This window comes from Ciconia boyciana, chromosome 6 (assembly GCF_034638445.1).
Source record: "Ciconia boyciana chromosome 6, ASM3463844v1, whole genome shotgun sequence".
NCBI lineage: Eukaryota > Metazoa > Chordata > Aves > Ciconiiformes > Ciconiidae > Ciconia > Ciconia boyciana.
In genome coordinates, this window is record NC_132939.1 from 17,244,682 (window position 1) to 17,265,460 (window position 20,779).

At 43.9% G+C, this 20,779-nt stretch overlaps 1 protein-coding gene and 1 long non-coding RNA gene across 3 annotated transcripts in view; one reads left to right on the forward strand and one right to left on the reverse strand.

Annotated features, from left to right (window-relative positions):
- Positions 1–835, reverse strand: part of PTPN5 (protein tyrosine phosphatase non-receptor type 5) — an 89,454-nt gene extending 88,619 nt beyond the window's left edge. The window contains exon 1 of one of the 2 annotated variants that reach the window (XM_072865723.1): positions 687–835. The gene's annotated coding sequence lies outside the window, so the exon portion shown is untranslated. Of the gene's footprint in view, positions 1–90; positions 186–686 lie in introns of those variants that run through there. The other variant, XM_072865724.1, reaches the window with a different exon arrangement.
- A 134-nt stretch (positions 836–969) lies between these two features.
- On the forward strand, positions 970–19,777 carry LOC140652859 (uncharacterized). The gene is made up of 3 exons (XR_012042963.1): positions 970–1,246; positions 5,050–5,151; positions 19,711–19,777. It is a non-coding gene; the product is annotated as an uncharacterized lncRNA (long non-coding RNA).
- Positions 19,778–20,779: the final 1,002 nt, after the last annotated feature.

The following is a 20,779-nucleotide window of genomic DNA, read 5'->3' on the forward strand; positions in this document are numbered from 1 at the left end:
CTACCCGCCGCCGGCCGAAGGCGCAGCCCCCGGCGTGCAGCCGCCCCCCGCAGCCCCGGGAGCGGCCGCCGCAGCACGGCACAGCCTTACCTCCCCTCCCTGGCTCCGGGGATCCGCCGCCGCTGCCTATCGTGCCCGCCCCCACCTGCGCCGTCCCTCCCAGCCTCGCACTCAGGTGCGGAGGGAGCACAAAGGCAGAGCTGCCCGCTGCGGCGCGGCGAAGCGGGGCAGCGGGCCCTCACACGCCGCGCCTCTCCCCCGCCGAGCCCCCAGCCCTGCTGCGCGCTGCACCGGCGCCCCCGCTCCCGCCGCCGGCAGCCGCCCGCACCTCTCCCCACCCCGCTACCGAGCGCCCTGCCCGCCTCAGCCCGCTGCGGGGCGCGCGCGCCGGCCGCCCCCCCCCCCCCCCCCGCCTAAAACCGTTATGACCGTTACAACTTGGCCCACGCCTCGCCTCAAAACCCCCTCGCACCCCCCCCGCCCCAGTGGTGCGGTTGGTGCTGGGACTACGAAGCGCCCCTCAGCCTCAGGAAGTTCCCCAGCCCCGGGGACAGCTAAGGGGCACCCGCGACTCCACATACCCCCCCACCACTGACACACACCGGGCTCGCCCTCCGGCGAGCGGCGGGGGCAGGCGGTCCCTCTCCGCCGGCGCGCCTCCCCCGCAGCCCCCAGCAGACACGTACACGCAGACCGCCACAGCGCCCTGCCTCCAATCCGCTGGAGGCACGGACCCCTCCGCTCGGCGCTCTGGCCAGATAGAGCAGCCGCCGGCCCCCCCCGCGGCCGCTGAGTGGGTGTGTGTGGAGGGCGGACAGGTGATGAGCAGGCAGGAGAGGAGCCGCTTCTCCCCGAGGCGGGAAGGTCTATGGTGCAAAACCGCTCCCGCCTTCCCCCCACCCCGGCTCTGCAGATGCCCCCGGGAAGGGCTGCGAGGCTGGCAGCGACAACAGCCATCCCCGCCCCCGGGAAAGCTGTTCTCCCTCCTTCTCTCTCGCTCGCCGCCTTTTCAGCTCGGCCGCTTGACTGACAGGGAGCCTTCCAGCGGCCGCCCACGCTCGCTCCCGTTTCCCCTCAGTCGGAGAGGGAGATGGCGAAGAAGAAAGCATGAATGAAACAGTAAGGTAGCGAGCGGGAGCGCCCGGCGGCGGCCGGAGAGAAGCCGGCCCCAGCCCCCGGGAGAGCCGCTGCCGCCGCTGCCGCAGTGAGGCCCCAGGGGGCGGTGGGGCTCCGCCAGTAGGCCCAGGTGGGTAGGACGGCGTGCCGTGGACAGCTCTGCGGTGGGGCGTCCGTGCCCCCAGCCTCTTCTGTGGGCTGCTGGTTCCTCGGTGGGGGGTGCCGCCGGCAGTCTGCGGCCGCCGGCTCCCCCCCAGGCTCTCTTTTCAGAGGGGGCCGAGAGGCCATTTTAAGCACAGCTACCTCTCCTCAGGGGTTTGTTCTTGCTATTCAGCCCCCAAATTCCCGGGGCCGTATGTGAATGGTGGCTAGAGCACGTGCATCTCTATGGCTTAGTGCAAATGCTTTAGCGAGTGTGGTTGACTTTGTGCTGAAGTGGATGAAGAGCGTGCCTCTTGTCATCTCAAGTTTGGGTGAAAAAACTTGGGGCAGAAGGTGGAAGGTTGATGCCTTCTTAAACCAGAGCCATGATCGTGGCCTTCTATGTAGGCAACATGGCTGATTCCTCATCTTCTATAAACCTACTTTGCTCCCCCAAAGGCAACCCATTTTATGATAAAAACCCAGCACCTAATACCTAAACTAGGACTGTTGTCCAGAAGTAATAGGAGGGAGGAAAGGATCTCAAAGATTGCTCTAAGCCCACTTGGTTTTTCTAGTGATTACTTGGTATTGTGGAGTAGCCTTGTAATCCTTTTGTTCCTCAGATCAGTTGTCCCTGAAAAGCTTGTAACATCTTAAACACATACTTCACAACCTCTGGCTGGAGACCAGAGGTTTTTCCAGTGCTTTGGCATGAATATGGTTGAGTTTGATTTGTGATGTTAGTTTTACTAGCCTAACTTACTGGAGAGTCAAAGGATTAAATGTTCAGGTAATGAGTGCCTACTAAGTCAGTGAAATTACCTCAGTATCCATTCACTGAAGGTCAGTAATTCCTCTAAGTTGCGTAATATTTTATATATTTTATTTATTGGAATCCTTGATTGGAAAACCCAATAGTATTTATCTGTCTAAATCTCTCCTACCATTTAAATGGAACAGGGCATTTTCTACTGCTGAATATGCATGGAATATTTTGTTATATCCTGTTAGATACATCTCATGCTGCACTTGAGACATAACTGCATTTGCAGTTACATAATCAATAAACATGGGGTTTCATCCCATGAATCTAGAATCAGGTTCTGAGCTGTTTTAAATCAGTATGCCTCCACAAATTCAATGCCTGCCAGAAAATTTATATCAGCTAAAATTTTAGTCTCTGAATTTAAAAAGCTGCTTGAGATTCATATGATGAGAAGTGTCTTAGTAACTTTATTTTTTAAATTTTGCATTCCTGAAAACTGAGTGTACAGTAAAACATCGTCAAGTCCTTTGCTATAGAATAACAAATGTAAGATTATAATTTAGATTGGTCGGTGCAATTCTTTATGTATTTGTTTTATAAGGTTCTTATGTTTGTGCTAATAGTTCAACGTGACTCACCTACAGTACATATCACTGCCACAGCTGTTGTAAACCTTCTTCTGAGTCAGAGAATGACTTTATGACCCAGAATTCTGGCAGTGAGTACTATCCTAGTGATTTTCCCAATTAAGACAGAATTGTGAGCTGGTATCAGCTCAGGGTGAGTCAGAGTTTGATGTAAGAGGCAAAACTGGACTCATCAGTAACTACTGGACTAGCTCAGTATCCTCTTCCCTTCCAAAAGTCAGTGGCATGGAAACCTGGAATGAGCCTGTGATGGGAACTCCTCTTAGAGTTCAGAAATACTGCAGTGGACCAGGAAGTTAGCTCTCCTGGGTCCCAAATGCTCCTAGCTGCTGTACCAGCCATCTGCCGCTCATTGCTGTGGGGTGCACAGTAGCTTTGCGGGGGGATGGGGCCAGCAGCAGTAAATAGTTGAGAGGCAGCAGGGCTTCTCTGCTTTAGTCTGAGAAATCATTTTGCTTCTTGGGCTTGCCAAAGTGCAGGAGGTGTGACATTAAAACCACATGTGCTGCTGCATGTGGTTCTCTGCATTTTTTTTCCTGAAAAACAGCCCAAATCCACCCCAGCTGATTTTGAATAGCAAAATTTGTGTACCCTGTACTCTGCCAACTGCTCGCTGTAGAGAACGTGCTGGAATCGGTCAACCAGCTACTCTCTGTTAAAATTATGGCAGAAGAAAAGGGGCCAACATTTAAGGTGGGGTATATGGCTGAGCTGTGAGGGCATGATGAGCTTGACTTCAGGCTGGTTGCAGTCTGGCATTAGGGTTTGTTCTGGTGTTTGTCACCCTGCCAGGCAGGGTCTAGCAGGGTTAGGGCTTGGCTTGAGTCTGTGGAGGGCAGTGAGAGGGAATCATTGCTGGGGAAGGCAGAAATCACTAGTCTGCCACAATTAGGAAGGGTTTAAGTGTGAGATTGGGGTGAGGTTAACATAAGACATGAGGGTGAAGGTTAGAGATTCAGTGACCACTCAGCTGGGTTTATTGCCAGCTATGCTAGGGACTTCAGTGTTGACTCTGGCAGCAGCTTTCTGTTAGGCAGGCAGAGGTTGCTGACTTAGGGTTACAGCTGGGATCAGGGTTCAACTCTGGGTGAAGCACAGCTGATGAGCTAGGTTTGAAGTAGTGTTCAGAAGGTGCTACCTAAATAATTTTGGGGCATCCACTGATATGGTTGTGGAGCAGAAGCTATAGCTGAAATTTGGATTAAAGTTTGATCTTGCTGAGAGTGAAGCACTTACACTAAGCTGGGTCTGAGGCGGCTGTTGGAGCAGGTAAAGGATCCTGTGTAAGCCTTAAGGTGGGAGTAGCTGAGAATTTGTAACATTTGAAGTTGGTACACTGCTGTATTTGTGTCCTTGTTAATGCTATATGTCTGTTTGATTTCATGGCTCAGGAAGTCATTAAAAAATCGAGTCCAACTGGTTTCTAAATGACTTTGTTTTTTATTTCCCTTTTGACCTTCCAACTGCTTGCAGCAAAGTGTGGTCAGGCCCTTACAACATGCTTCTTTTGGTGAAATTCCTGTTAGTGGACAAGGGATGTGGGTTGAGACTGCTCTCTGGGGCTGTTGGAGGGGGGGGTGGCGGGGCGGGGGGGGACAGGAAGCGGGGGGAGAGAGGGAGAGATTTAAACCTCAGGTTCATAAATGCAAATCAGCCTTCTGGAGGTAAAAAGTCAGTGAAGGTTTTAGTTTTATGACAAGATAAACACACTGAGGTCAAAATGGTACCTGGGGTGTGCTGGTGAGGTTGCTTCCTTTCCCTGCATTTCATCTGCAGCAAAACAGCTGACCTGCACTAGCAACCATGACTTAACACCAGCCCAGTTCTCCTTAGACGTAAGAGCAAGCCTTGTCAAATCACAGGCACCATTGTGAATAATCTTTGTGGGGTTTTTTTGAGGATCTGTGGCTGAGAGAGTAGGAGCAGCTTTTTGCAGTGAAAGCATGCTCTAAACACCAAGGTGATGCCCCCAGAAGAACAATGAGCTGTTCGGCTGTAGCTCTCATGCTTCTTGTTGCCGCTCAGTTGTTCCTTTTAAAAAGAGGAGGGTCCCATTGGCAACATAGCAGATAAAATAACACTGTCCCTAGTGGACTTGTATTGTCTTGGGGGAAAGTAGCAGAGTAGCAGTTAATAAATAATGCAACAACTCTGGGCCTCACTCCTGAATGGCTCAGTTCTTTCAAATTAGCCAAACCTGCTGCATTTATCTGGCCACGTTGATACATATGGGCCACATCCTTCCCCCCCCTCACTTTGCAGTGTAAGGAAAGGATTAATCCTGCTTCCAGTGGGAAGAGTCCAGTGGAACCTGTCAGGCTTTTACATTTCTTGTCCCTCTTTTGGTTGCTTCAGCCTATGTCTTCTTTTAAACAGGACAGATCTCATGCAGAGATGGTGAAATAAAAGAGCCAGAAGACGGCAGAGAGATCTGATGAAGTCCGTTGTACACTGATGGGAGAAACGTTTCCAGCCCAGGTCAGTAGTTCCGCATCAGGTATGTGAAGTCATACAAAATGAACATATCCACATTTCCTTAAGGCTTCTCCAAACCGTATTAGTGCCAGCTTACATTTGGCCTCAAAGTCAGCTCATATCTCCCTATCTCTTTCCTGTCCCAAGGTAAGGCAAGGAAGAAGTGATAGAGATGGGCTTACTCTGTCCAAGTATCTTCAGACTACCAAGAGCAGGTCCTTCAGTAACGGAGGGTTAGTTGTTCTTTTTTTCTACAAAAGGTTATTCCAAAAATCCTGAACTATTGCATATACAGTTATGTTTATTCTGACTTTGAGCTATGCCCTACTGTGTCTGTTGTATTTTTTACAAGTTTACCTTTCATATAAAAAATATCTATAAATAAATGCCCATGGGACCAGACAAGATGCATCTAAGGGTGCTAAGGAAGTGGCTTATGTCAGTACAAAACTGCTTTCTCTATCTTTGAAAGGTTGTGGCAACTGGGGGAGGTCCCTGGTGACTAGAGAGACGCAAATGCAATGCCCGTCTTCAAAAAGGGCAAGGAGGAAGATTTGTGTTACTGCAGGCTGGTCAGTCCCACCTCCATTTCTGGGGAGGTTAAGAAGGAGATTTGCCTGGAAGCAATTTCTAGGCATGTGAAGGAGAAGGTGGTGATTGAGAACATCAAGAATGCGCTTACCAAAGGCAAACCATACCTGACCAGTCTGATTGTCTTGTATGATGAAAAGTTTAGTTCAGGGAACAAGACGAAAGCAGTAGATGTTGTTTACCTTGACATTAGCAAGGCTTTTGACTTAGTCTCCTATAGCATCCTTGTAGACAATTGGGGAGGTATGGAATGATAGGTGAGCTGCAAGGTGGGTGAAAAATTGTCTGAGCCCCAGGGCTTGAAGGGTAGTGGTCAACAATTCAAAATGTATATAGTGACTGGTGATTAGTGATGTTCCTCCGGGGCTGTGGCTGTTTAACATCAATGACCTACATGAGGGGACAGACTATACCCTCGTTTCACAAATGAAACCAAATTGGGGCTGCTGTTCAGAGGGATGTCAAGAAGCTGCGGAATGGGCCGACAGAAACTTCATGGTGTTCTGAGGCAGATGTAAAGTTTTGTGCTTTTGTGCGAAGTCTTGTATTTTTGTACTGTATTTTTTGTACTGATGGAGTAATCCCATGTGACAGTACAAGCTGGGGACCATCTGGCCAGAGAGCAGCTTTGCAGGAAAGGATGTGGGAGCCCCAGTGTATGACAAGTGGAACCTGAATCAGCAGTGTGCCATTGCAGCAATGAAGGCCAACTGCATACCAGGTTATATTAGCCAAAGGGTAGGCAGCAGTTGAGGGAAGTGATTTCTCCCCTCTGTGAGGTACTTGTGAGGCTGCATCTGGAGTTCTGAGTCTCCCTATACAAGAGAGAGATTAGCAAACTGGAGGGAGTCTAGTGGAGGAGTCCCTAAGATGGTTAGGAGCTGGAGTGTGCTGCTGGAAAGAAGGGTTGAGAGCGCTGAAACCTGGATAAGAGAAGGCAAAGGGAGGATCATAGTGCTGTCTTCACGTACCTAACAGCAAGTAATAAAGACAGAATCAAATTCTGCATAGCAAAAGAACAGGAGGCAAGCACTCTTAAGTTGTAGCACAAGCTACGTTCTGACCAGATACAAGGAAATGATGACTTCTTTCACAGTGAGCGTGATTAAAAACTGGCACAGGCTGCCCAAGGAGATTGTGGTATCTCCATACTTGGCAGTACTCAGAACTTGGCTGGACAACGCCCTGAGCAACCTCATTTAACTTCTGAGTTGGTCCTGCTTTTAGTAGGAATTGGACCAGATGACCTCCAGAGATCATGTGGAGACTTGAATGGTTTTAGAAGGAATCCTTGCAGTTAGCCTTTGACAATGACTCTGTATCCTGATTTTCCAAGAAGGGAATGTAAGGTTAAGGCAAGGAAACAGGAAGAACTGTGTGAAATAGTGGGGTAAAAAGTCAGGTAGTAGGTACTAAAAAGGGGCTACAATAAAAACTTTATGGCCAAAAGCTTTAGGAAGAGCCTATGCAGTGGTTTCAGGTTAGAGGAAGAAGGAAATGTATGTGAACCATCTGCAGGAACTGGCTTGGGTTGGTGTGGAAACATTTTATTAAACAGGCAGAATGCAGAGAGCTTTGTATAAAATGCTGCCTGCTTAGGTGGCCCCTTTGTTTTGTAGTACCCTCAATGTCTTCCCCTCTGACTACTTTTCTTATATATGTATGCATGATATAAATCAAGACAGCTTTATTGAAGTGAACAGAGCCACACCACATTTGTTTAGTTAAATATGAAATTAAAATTAGAGGGTTGTTTTTGTGCAGTAAACTTGGTAGGACCATAAGGGAGAAATGTGACTTAAAATAGCATTTGGGAAATATATATAGCCAAATGAACAAACAATATGCAGTGAGTCATGTCCAGCAGTTCTTGCAATAAAAGGAAGGAGCTTCTCTGAGGAAACTAACTGGGAATAGCTTCTGCTTATCTGAAGCTGGAGCTACCCTTTGGATACAGCGTTTTGGCAGTGCCGGTTTGCCCTGTAGCAATGGGGTGTGCTGGCCCCAGGGGAGGGTAGCACTTGGTGTTCACAGCAGTCAGACTGATGGTAGCAGAGAATCTGAACTAATTTCTGAATTGCCAGCACTCAGGAGCACTCATAAAGACAAACCGTGTGCAGCTTGAGTCACAGTGTTGTCTTGAGTCTTGGTGCCTGCTTCAGCACTCTTGTCCTATAACAGGCTGGGTGTGATGCATCTCTGCACTTAGCTAGTACTCCCTGAAGCCAGTGGATCCCTTTGTGGGTACAAAGCACTCTCTGGGCAGGGCTGGGTTATTGCAGGGCTAGACCACAGACAATCATGCATTGAGAGACCCTGCATAGGCTAGCAAAGAAATCTTTTAGCACAGTTAGATAAACATGATTTAAAATCTGGTTTGTCTGGCAAGCAAAGACCAAGAACTGCCATTTTACACATGGCCAAAGGCTATACTGCAGTATGTCCTAGGGACATGACAAATGCCACTGTCTTGGGGGAATCTGCTACAACACAGTTATCCTCTTACCTGTCTGCTAGGCAGACTTATCTTATAAGCTGGTGGCGCTGCTGCCCTGAAGCAAAACTAACTGTGCTAAGGTGGAAGGCAGCAGCTCAGGGCAGCTTTGCTTTTACAAGCTTTGAAATGCAACTGAAGCAGGATAGAAATGGCCAGGCTGGGTGGCAGCAGTTTGGCCATCTCTAGTAAATATAAAACTCAACACACAGCAGAGAGAAGGGGCTCTGATGACACTATTTCAGCTTTGTTCTCATGGTAACCATTATGTCATCAGGATACCATGGTTACTGTAATACTCCTTATTTCAAATGTTGAAAAAGGCAGAAGGAGGAAAAAAAAACTTTTCCCGAAGTTGAGAAAGAGATGTGTTTATTCAGAATTAAGTAGCCATAAGGAAGGATTAACCAGAAGTTGTTAATACTTCATGGAAAAGCCATTTTGAAACCATGAAGAACTGTTTTAATTAGTAATTGCTGTTTCTGCTGCTGTCCCTGTCACCATATGGTGCATGTCTTGGGGTTTCCCCTCTCTCAGCTTCTGTCACCAGCAGCTATTTTGATCAACACACACTGCAGAAGGCTAACATGGTCGTATTCAAAACTTTGGAAGCATAATTTCTGCTTGAGGTAAAAACATCAATTTGCACAAAAGTCAGAAATAAAAAATCCAAAAGTTTAAGATTGGGACTGTGAGGTTATCTCACTTTAGATGTTCAAGAAAAGGAAGAGAAGTCTTGGCTTGGATGCTTTCAAGATGCCAAAGCATATGGCTTAGAGAAAATCAGAATGGCAGCTTGCTATTCCTTGTTTGAGGACAAAAAGTGTGCTGATGGCAGTGTGCTTTCAGGGGATCATGCCTGCAGACCTCTATGGCTACAGCATGAAAGATACCTTTGCTGAAGGAGGGAACACATGCTCTGATACTGTGAGAATGTACAATTTTGAAAATGGTCTGATAATAAGAAGTGGAAGAGATTTAGACCATTTTATGTATGACTATGAGAAGGAACAAAAACAAAATAGTGCATATATTTTCCAAAGCAGCTCATGTTTGTGGGAGCTTTGGTATTAGCAACTGCTCAGCTTAAGACTGCTTAAGGAAACTGGTGGGCATTCTGCGCGTTGTCAGTATCAGATCCTGGATTGTCAGTATCAGGTTCAAGACAGAATCCACAAATGCAACGCATTTAAAATTTCAAATTCACTTTTGGAACTCTTGTGAGTTCAGGATTGCTCAGTTGGTGCAGGGCTGATTTTGAAACAGTAGAAAAAAAGATTAATGAAATATTAGGTATTAAGATTTGATGGGGAAATTCTAAAATCAAAATAATTTCGTTAGGCTGTGTAATTGCTTGATCTTATAATCTGTATTGTTATTCCTCCATTTCCCCCTGATATTTGTTATCATTGATTATCTTTTTCTAAATTGGATAGTAAATTCCTGAGGCCGGGATTGTAGTTTTCTACACCAACTCAACAGGGCTCAATCCTAACAAAGCAGGCGAGACTCTTACAAAAGCATGAAGCTACACAGGCTGGATTTTAGGTGCTAAAAGACTTATTTTTTTGAAAACAGAAATGCAGTCCATTGAGAAGTACAGTATGTCACGTGTATATACTCACAGCCCGTGAAAATTTGATGTATTAGCCAACAAGAAAAAGGACTAATGGCTGCTGTGGAAACCTAACCATAAAGAAATCAATGAGATGTATGCTGTTGACTCTAAAATGTTGCCCTGTAATACATGTCAAGCTTCCCAAAGCTTTAAGGTACCCCAGTTATCCCTAGATTAATTTGACCTCTGCAGGATCCCTTCTGTCCACATCTAGCATTCAAAACATTGGCTCTGCATGCTTTTTGCATTCTTGCTGTTGCATATTTTGCATACAAATAGTCAAATCACAAAAGTTTTGGCAAAAACAACGGCAATCACCAGCCAGATCTCCCTATATGTAAAAATCCATAGTCTAGCTTCAGCTGCCATGATTTCAGGGGCAATGAAGAGGGGCAAAAGCACAAATCTGAAAGGAAAGGCTGTCATTGTAGAGAATATTGCCTCTTGACTATAAAAATTTCCATGCCAGCAAACAGCTAGTGGCGTCTCTAACAAATTCTTTCTCTCTAGATTAAGCAATCAGCTGCCCTTTCTTAATGTTCACTGTAGCCTAGCTGATTTTGTGCATCTGTTGTAGTCTTGCAAATATTAGTAAACAAGCTTTTCACAGCAAGTGTTGCTGCTAAGCAGAATTGATAGACACTTGAGATAGCTGAAGTCTATATAGCTGGGTATGGCTAAAGATTTTTACCTGTTTATCTGTCTGATTTAATAGTCTTCTTGCTTCAGATTGAAGAAAATTAATGTCAAAAATCATCCTTGGGAACAGAAATACAAGCACCGGTAGCAAGAGACCGCATGTACATTTGGTCCAAGAGTTCCGTAGAAAAATGTTTCCTAGGAAGTATCTTCTGACTTGGAATAGTCCTATCAAAGTCAGAAATACTTGAAAACACGGGATTTCAGATAACTCATTCAGAAAATAATCATTTCAGTCATACTTCCTGAGCTTTCCATGTGTCTGGGATAAATAAATATCTTTGCTACTGAAGTTCATTCATTGCCTGTATATACCAGCAACTATGGCTGTACAGAGACATGTATATGAATACATATATGATGTATATGAATAATGGTGGCCTCAAGGGATCACCATATCGCAAGTGAAAATACTAAACTAGGGGAGTCAAACTGATTAGGGCCTTAGGATCAATACCTTGAGCAGAGTTAAGTTCAGTATCGTATTTCTAAGAGATCGCCACCATAGAAAATAACTTTTTTGGTTTTAATAGTATCTTCATGTCTTAAAAAATGCCTTCAATATATTGGAAAAAGATGAGATTTGTCTCTGGTTTAATTAGGTTTCAGGGCATATAATCAGCTAAGAATTTTAACTTATATGTCACGGCAGGTAACATAAAGACAAGATATATATCCCTTTGCTGAAAATAACTTGATTAAGAAACCAAGGACCTGCATATTGTATGTAGTCATCAGAAGTTGACATATGCTCTGCAAGACTGCTTTGTCTGGCACCTGAAGCTGTTTTCAAGCTTTTTCTTTGAATTCTTCTAGTTGGTATTCGTTCCCAGTCTCGTTGTCACTTAGCATTACTGAACTGCCAGCAGCAGCAGCGCCCTTTCTTTCTGCCTGTTGTGACAAAGCCTGGTTCATCAGGCAGCGCTCAAAAGTTACTCCAAATTCTGATATACGGGAGCTTATGAATTAAGTTTTCCCCATTTGAAAAATTTTAATAATGAAGAATGACAGTAAAAAAACCTGAATAGCAATAGCCTCTGTCCGGTGAAAGTTTTCTAGTGCAACTTTGGCATTTTTCTTCCGTAGATACTGCTTTTGCAGTAGATTAAACTAATCGTTTTTCTAGAATGTTACTTACAGAGTATGCACAGGAACCCATTGTTAATGTCATTAGTCTTCTTAATGCATACATGTATCTTTAATTCTTAGCCTGTTTTTATTGTTACACAAACTGTTTCTGCACAAATAATCATAATATAGTCTGGCTTACTTTTGGTTGGAAAAAAATATATAGAGTATAAATATACTATTTCAAGAATACTTGATTTGAGCCTCCTTTACTAAAACTAACCAGTTGGGAGTAACTGTCTTTGAAAAGCCTTATTGCTATTGCTTAACAGTACTATCTGCCATGTAATTTAGTACCTCTCTACGTGCAAAATATGAACACTGTTAAAGTTTATATACTGCAAGAAATGTAGACTTTTAATTTTCTGTAATAACCATTTGAGAAAGTAATAAACAATTTCCATTATTTAGTGCTTGGATGCACACCAGTTGATATGTATGATACTCACAGTAGGAGTAACTGACGTAGAATCCCTATGGCACTGGAGCATAGAATTCTGCAAGAGAAACTGAAAGGTCATCCAAACTTAAACTGGAGGGTGAGCTTCATCTTAAGAAAAAAAAATTACTTACCTGTGGCCAACTGTTATATCACTATATATAGTGATATAATATCTATATCCCTACCTGTTGATGTATCTTCTTAAAATGAAGCAGGGATGGACTGTCACAGGCCTTCAGAGGAGGAGGTAAGAAGTAAACAGGTAATATTAAAGAAAGCAAGTGCACTTACTCCAAGCTATACAGCTCTGACAGTTACTGGTCGTGCTGGTTTTGGCTGGGATAGAGTTAACTTTCTTCACAGTAGCTAGTGTGGGGCTACGTTTTGGATTTGTGCTGGAAACGGTGTTGATAATACAGGGATGTTTTCGTTATTGCTGAGCAGTGCTTACACAGAGTCAAGGCCTTTTCTGCTTCTCACACCACCCCACCAGCGAGTAGGCTGGGGGTGCACAAGAAGCTGGGAGGGGACACAGCTGGGACAGCTGACCCTAACTGGCCAAAGGGATATTCCACACCATATGACATCATGCTCAGCATATAAACCTGGGGGGGGAAGAAGGAAGTAGGGGACATTTGGAGTGATGGCATTTTGTCTTCCCAAGCTACCATTACGTGTGATGGAGCCCTGCTTTCCTGGAGATGGCTGAACACCTGCCTGCTGATGGGAAGTAGTGAATGAATTCCTTGTTTTGCTTTGCTTGCGTGCACAGCTTTTGCTTTACCTATTAAACTGTCTTTATCTCAACCCACGAGTTTTCTCACTTTTAGTCTTCCAATTCTCTCCCCCATCCCACCAGGGGGGAGTGAGCGAGCAGCTGTGTGGTGCTTAGTTGCCAGCTGGGGTTAAACCATGACACTGGTCTTCACATTTCATGATACCAGCTCATTACCAGGTGGAGTCAGGTAAAGAGTTCTCTAAGAAAAGTGGCCAAGGCCATGGCACTGAAGAGGGTAAGAAGGTGGATTTTTTTCCCCCCTCCTTTATTTCATGTCCTCTTTTTAAGCATTCTGTGTAAGCCAGATACAGAGGCAGGGTTCAGAGCAAACTGGGCTATTGCTCTGTTCCTGAATGGCAATAGTTACATTTAATCTTTCCATCTATTTCCTATATAAAATAATGTCATCAGAACAAAGCAATGAACAAGCTTGAGAACTGTGAGTAGTGGTCATTAGGGCCTATTGCAAAGTGCTACTTTGTCAAAGAAATGGAGCCTAGCTAATTGAAAGTGGGCTGTTGAAAACTGTTTTGGTTTTACCTGGGTTGTTAATGCCCACCTCATAGCTTGGTACTGCAGGAGAAAAGGGAGGGATTCATTTCAGCACTGTCCCTCTTAGCTATTACTTGTTGAGAAAAGTCTCTGTCTGACTGGAGTTGTCAAAGGGACAAGCTGCAGATCTAGCAGACTCTGTCTCTGGAGATGTAGCTTGACTTCCCCGTAGTGCCACCAAATCCCTATGAAGACTTCGACAAATAGCAAAGGGTGCTTAATGACTCAGTGTGCTCTCAAGCTTTACCAGAGAGGACAGCAGACAGGGGACCTGACTGGAAACCCCTCTGTCATTCTTCAAGCTTGACTGCCTATTTTTTTCCTCCACATAAATCAGGTTGTCAGGTAAAGAAGACAGTGTGAAAATAGCACCTGGCCAGATAAGAACTCAGCCTGGAGCTGGGAGATTGCCGAAGTTTGCATCTGGAGCGTGGAGAAGGGGAATGATCTTGAATCTTAATCAATCAGCATATCATTCTTTTATCTATGGAATAGTGATGAAGCTTTACCTCAGAAAAGTGTTGCATTGATTAACTGTTTATGTGAGAGGAATCTTTGTGCGGAGGTTGTTGCCCTACAGGAACTGACTGGGAGAGAGGCATTTCCACGAGTCAATACTTGTCATATGACAGAGTTCAAAGGCAGCGTCAAGAAACTGCAACATTTTATTGCTGGTCTGGCAGCGTTTGATGCTGTTATGGCTAAACCATAGCTATATTATGGGAATCTTAACTTTTAAAGTAAAAACACATTTTTCTCCTGATCTGAGTCTTCAGGGACCAAAACCCAGAAGGAGAACAAAAAGAACCACAGTTCATGGTTTTAAATGTTTAGTGGGGTTTTTTCTGCCATAATCATGGTTTTGGACTGCTTGGCTGCAGTGAAATATGAGATAAAAACTGAAGTAGGACAGAAAAATGTATCATCAGATGCAACTCTCATCATATTAGCATAAGTTGGGCTAACTCTTCTTCGAATTGAATGCTTTCAATCCTGCTAACTTCAGTAGGGTTCCACAGCTGTAACAAACAGCAGCATTCACCCATGGATCCTCTAGTCTGGGTAAGATGTAATAGCAGAAGCAGGAGGAGGTATATGACATGATCAACAGTGAATGGTGGGAATTCAGTATCCTGAATCTAAATGTATGTGATTTAAAACAGTACCAAAAGGACAAGGTGACAGTACTTCTTAAGTATTGCAGTATCCTTGTATTGTGTTCTGCATGACCCAGATTGATCCTACTCTGACTGAACCTCTACGTATTCTCTTGTTTTCACCTCTCCACAATTCCTTCTCCCCAGAGCTTAGGTCATGCTCTGGACTATTCGAGAGAGCCATTTGGACTCTCAGCTCTAGCAACAAGGTGGTGAAGGAACTGGAAATGGCTCTTTTTCTTGGAATGTCCCTCCATCTTCTCAGTGAAGTTCCAGAGCTTCCATACCTATTGGGGCAGTGGCTACCTCTGGATGCCAGAGTGTCACAAATGAAGGAAGAGTGGAGGGCTGTGGTGAAGCACAAGGTTTAAGGAAGCAGGAGCTCCAATGTGATTGTTGTGCTGAAGTCCTGGATGGGGAGATTTTAGCTTCCAGCAAGATCGATTCTCTGTGGAGTGGATGGTATATGAGGGAGGAAAAAGTCCTCACAGCTTGGACACTGTCTCATTCCTGATCTGGAGGGTCAAGATAGGGTGTTGCGTGATGAGAGTGCCATACTATTTTGTGCATTAGTGTAATTGACGATTCAAATGTATCAGCAATCCTAGCTGAAGTAATAGGAAAATCCCTTCTAAACCTAAATGATGGGTCAAAACTATTAAGTACTGGAGTTTCTTTCTTTAATTCTTCAGAGCTTACTTTACTTTGAACTTTTGTAATTTATTAAGGTGGTATGGCTGTGGACAAAGCCTGCCTTACAGCCTCCTTAACCTCTTGCCCCCAGGCCCTAACTTCAAAGGTGCTATTCTGAGCTCATACCTGCATATATTTAACTTAGTATATAAAGCAAATATGCTCTAAGGTCACACTCGTCCATGGCATAAGCCAGGGCAATTCTTTCTGAAGCTGATGCAAGTTCTGTCTAAGTCTTAAAAGACCTAAAGCTTGATTTTTCTCTTTCCATGTTCTTCGTGTGACTGGAAGAGAGCTGTTTGAATTCAGGTAGCTGTTGGAAGAGTTCAACAACTGGGAAACAAGAGTTAAGAACAAGTTTTTGTTTATTTGCTACAATATCAACTGAAAGCTCCCTTCCCAGTTTTCATTGCAATGTAATGGTGAGAGACTCGCCTAAATCAGTACTGAGACATGACTAGATCCATATTTCAAAGTAAATTCTATCTGAGATCCATTTTGCTTGTTAAATTTACAGCATTTTAATCCATTCATTTAAATGTCAATTCTCTGGACGCTAACTCTTTTACAACATGGAAGTCCTGTTTGTATTTATTGACACAATGTCCCTGAGAGCAGGAGAGCAACAAAAGGGTGACCTTCAGTTTCAATTTAATGCCACGCAGGATCCAGCAATCTAATATCTCTCTTGTTGATTCAGAGTAGTGGCACATATCACTAATATATTGCATGCACACACAAAAGTAACACAAGAGATGCTCTTGCTTGCATTATTACTCACTTCCTATTTCTAACTTAAGAATGTGTTAGTAAGAGTGTTACACAAACTGTTGATACAGTTTTAACAAGAAGAAATATAGTACAATGCATCGTAGGAGTATGGAGTGATACAGTTTTCCTGTGTGGGTTGGAGAAAGTATTTTTTTAAGTATTTGGATTACACAGACTAGATATGATTAGCCTAGCTGTTGCCAGTTTCAGGTGTTCTAACGCCCACCTTCTCCTGTTATATGGTTTTTATCATGACTGGCATAATCATTTAATCATTACAGCAGTGGACAAAGTCAGAATTCCTGGCTCCTGAGAGTAATTTGGGTGATTTACTGGTTGTTTTGGGTTTTTTTTTGTCCTTGGATCAGTCAGAGTTCAGTCTCTTCATGCCTCCATCTTTCCATCTGAAAGCAGAAATAATCTGGAGGTTGATATGTTTAGGATTCTTTCCCACTCTCTGCAGTAAAAGAGCAAATTAATGTAAGCATTTTGTCCCATGTGAAATTCTGGCATTTGAAAATTTGTTTTTATCAGGAATTGGGCCAAACATGATAATATTGATATGTTTTCCTTTCTGTGGGTTGAAAAGTTCCAATAAATGCTGGTTAGGAAATAGAGGCCTCAGGTATTTCTGTAGTCCCAAAGTGAATTAGTTGTATTATGTTTCCTGATTGGAAAAGGAACATTTTGATTTGAATTCAGTTTGACTTTTCTCTGTGTCACCTAAATAATTTGGGATTGTCATGCCAACCCACTGGATTTCTCTAAATTGCCAAGGGTCAGGTGAATCCCAGGGCATACTGTGTTAGTTGCTCTACCTTGTGCCCATTCATTATCAACAGGAGATCTCAGATACCTGGGACTGAAGGCAAAAGAAGCACAAGGCAGCTGTACTGTAGTTCACATGAGGCACCACAGCAGCAGGCACATGTGCAAATTAACATTGATGTGACTTGGAACCATTCCAGTTTGGCTCAACAACCTGAAGTTTATTGGTGAGAAGGAGCAAAGGCCGGGGCTTGTGGCATCAAAAGACTGAAGCAATCCCTTTGTCCACCATGTTCATGTAAACACTAGCAATGTCAGGGTGGAATCCAATAGAACACGTGGCAGAACAAGTGTAAGAACACAAATTATGAAAGAACAGTGCTAATATGAGTTTGGAAACCTGGATGGGGTGAAATGGTTTTGCCTTGTGAGGGAAAGAATGGTTAACATAAAATTCCAGAAGCCTACAATTCTGTCACAGGCTCTGGTACAGACCTATGGCGTAAGTGGTTCATGATGCCTGAAGCTAGTCTATATTCTTACCAGGAGAATGCCGTTCAAAACCTGAATCCATGGCTTTAGCACACTGTCCCCATCCTCCTAAGGGGAAGTTGGTCATCAGTTGAGAAATGTTTATATATGTCCAATAAGAGTAAATTCCGTGAACCTTTATGCTATCCCAATATTTTCCAACATGTCAAATACAGAGACATTTTAAAAAGCTTGCTTAGAATACACAGAACATACAGAAACCAATCTGGACCTCCTAGAAAATGAACATCTAAGGAGGATATGAACTAGGATATGATTCTTCAAGAAAATAATAGCGTATTTTCTTGCAGTACAAGGTGTAGTCTTTGGCTGCCAACTCAGCTGCAGGAAGGAAAAGAACTGCAACTGGAGTGGCGGTGATTTCACTGGGATGTATTTGAAAATGGGTTCTCAATTCCTGCCTCCTAGCTGAGGAGGGCTGTAAATCTGTGTCCTGAGGCACTCTGTGCATGCCCAGCTCTCAGCTACCCCACCAGTGGGGTGTTCTATACTTCCTGGTTTGTTCTGCCTGCATCTAAATGTCACAGCTTCCTCTGAAAGCCACTTAAGGTACTTCAGGAATACTCTCTCAAGGCAGCTGTCACCTCCTGGGAGAAAACAACAGCCTCTGGTGAATGGCACTGAATGATTAGAAAAGCCTCAGGAGGAGAGGGAGGGGCGAAAGACACTTGTCCAGTTTTTTGTGGGGTTTTTTTTTCCCCCCCGAGTGTCATTAAAGTAAATGGTTGCATCCTGTGTTTGAATGCTGTTGTACTGGATCAGAACAGAGACTGTGAAGTTACTATATTTTATTCTTGATACCTTTAGGAGCGTGAGCAAGAGAGAGGAAACAGAGGGATTTTTAAATGGAGTTGTTGATACTCATGACCAATCATGTGCAAATTGCTTGAGCTTTCCAGGTCAGAATTTCTGAGGAGCTCTTCAGTAGTCAAGAAAAATTACTGTTAACTTTTTTTTATTTGCATAGATAAACCACATTCTGGATGTTCCAGGGACCTGCTCTGTGATGGTCATACTGCTTGACCTGGGTACTTCTACCCCATCTCTGTGCAGAATTCCCCAATCTGTTGCGATTCAGTCCTAAATTAGGAGTAGGCAAATTCTAGGGCTTTTGGAAACATGGCTCTTTCTTAGTGTGAGGTGTTTTGTTTTTGGTGTCTCCCCCCCCCCCCCGCCCCGGAAGTCTGGATATTATTCCTCTTTCATATTACTCTCTCACTTTTGATGTAGGCTCTAAGCAAAGGTTGCTGCTGTGCGTGTCTACTGGTTTTGTCTTTCTGTTATGCTGCGCTTTTAAATAATCATCAAGACTGCTTAGGGCACAGGATGGGCACCTTTCCCATCTGGTTTTATAAGCATAAATAAATACTTATAGAAAAGACAGCTGTGGCAGTTCCCCCTCTTCTCTGATAGATCTCTTCAAAGCTGTGGATCAAAAGAGCATTGCAAATATTCAGCAGCAGGGACCATGACTCGGAGGACTGGCACGGAAGAGTCACACGTGAACTTCTAAGCCTGCATAAGTAACCTTTGAAAACGCAGGTTGAGAAAATAATAAACACACTTATCTTGCCAGCAGGGAAAGAAAGTGCTTCCTGTCACTCACAGCAACTCTCTGAGGCATTGCAGTCATGTATGGAAGCTGAAGGAGGCCTGTCTGAGGCGTGCTGTCTTCAGAAATGTGACAGAAATTCAAGTCTGCTTTCACTGAGACATTAGAAATGGCACTGCAGAGACTCAAGAGATCTAAATTAAAATTCTAGCTCTGACACAGACTTTTGGAGTGTATAAGCAAATCACTATGTGCCTCAGTTCCTACTGGTAAAAAAAAAAAAAAGGATGATAATATTCCTTCTCTCTGTCTTGTATCAGAGGCCATTTCTCACTAAATAGATGTATTTTGAACCCCAGCCCTCCTGGGGCAGCTAAGCAATAAAAATAGAAGTAAAAATAGTAGTAAGTAGGTAAATAAGTGATTTCTAACACCTTGGAATTAATGTGGGATGTCCTGGTATTGATTTTATATATTAAATAAGTAAGACTGATCTGTTTATGAAGACAGGTGAGCTTTTATTGAACAGTATAAAACTTACCTGTGAGACAAGCAAGTACATAGATTTGACTGTATACAACTAGTTTCTTCATATAAAACCAATGAGGCAAGAGAGAATTTTATAACTGCTTATGCTCTCAAAACAGCTCATCCACTATCCTATCTTTAAGCCTAGTGGAAGGTCAGTAAGGGGAATGATCACAAACTCCCAGATTTTACTGTTGTGCTCCAAATTTTGTTCTTTTTCTTTCCATCGCTCATTCTAGCATGACTTTGGATGTCAAGGTTGATGGCAACAAGACATCTGCTGCTGTCCTGAAACTACGTCTCTGGTTGGTAATATTAACTTTGTTTCCTTAAACTTGTTTACTAAAACTGGTATTTTACAGTAGAGAATATATCTCTTTCCCAACCAATACTCATCACTGATTTGGACTAAACAAGCCTGGTTCTTCCCTGTCTGGCTATCCACCTGCAAAACGCATTTCTTAAAAAACAGTAATCTGGTTAGGATTTTGCAGTGACATAAATAAATGTGTGAGGCAATACAGGACAACAAGTAACCAGACTGGTGTTTTAAGTGTGGAATCCCACACTGAGTAAAGGGTTGTCGTTTCTCAGCCTGAATGACTGAGGAAAGTGAAGGGCAAAGGAAACTGCAGTAACTTTGCTGCTCTATAGATGTCACCAGCCTTTCACTCCAGCCTTCCCCAGCCGTTTTCTGGTTGGTACCTATCTCCCTCTAGCCATTTATTTTGTAGCCTCAGAGGGACTGTTGTTTGGATGATGAAATACTGCATAGTACAAATTAAGAGCTGCCAGCAGTGAGCGGTGCCTGGACAGGAGATACAAAATGGAAAATGTAAGTGGTAACACAGTACTTTTTCAATTACATCTTAAGCAAACATACTTACTTACCAGGAGTCAGAGAACAGCGCGAACTTCTTCTTAGATATTGCCAGCTAAATCATTATGGCATTTCCTGAGCTTTGTTTAAAATGATTTATGGAGGTTATTTGCAACATTTCTCCTTCTACTGGAATTCTCACGTAAAAATCCAAACCACATAATTTCCGTTCACATAACACCCACAGCAGGCATGCACTGTTCTCTTGGAGCTAGGAACTTGTCTGCAAAATGGCAAGGGCAGTTCCAAAAAGGGGAAAAAAAAAAAGCCAGTACAGAAGGAAAATGAGCCCCTTACATCCTCACAGAGCGTGACTTAGGTGCTTCACATAAAAAGCCAAAGGCGTGAAGATAGGGCAAGGTGGGAGGGGAACAGAGAACAAGGAGGTGGGTTTGCTTTTTGAGGTGAGGTTTCTGGAGCATAACGCA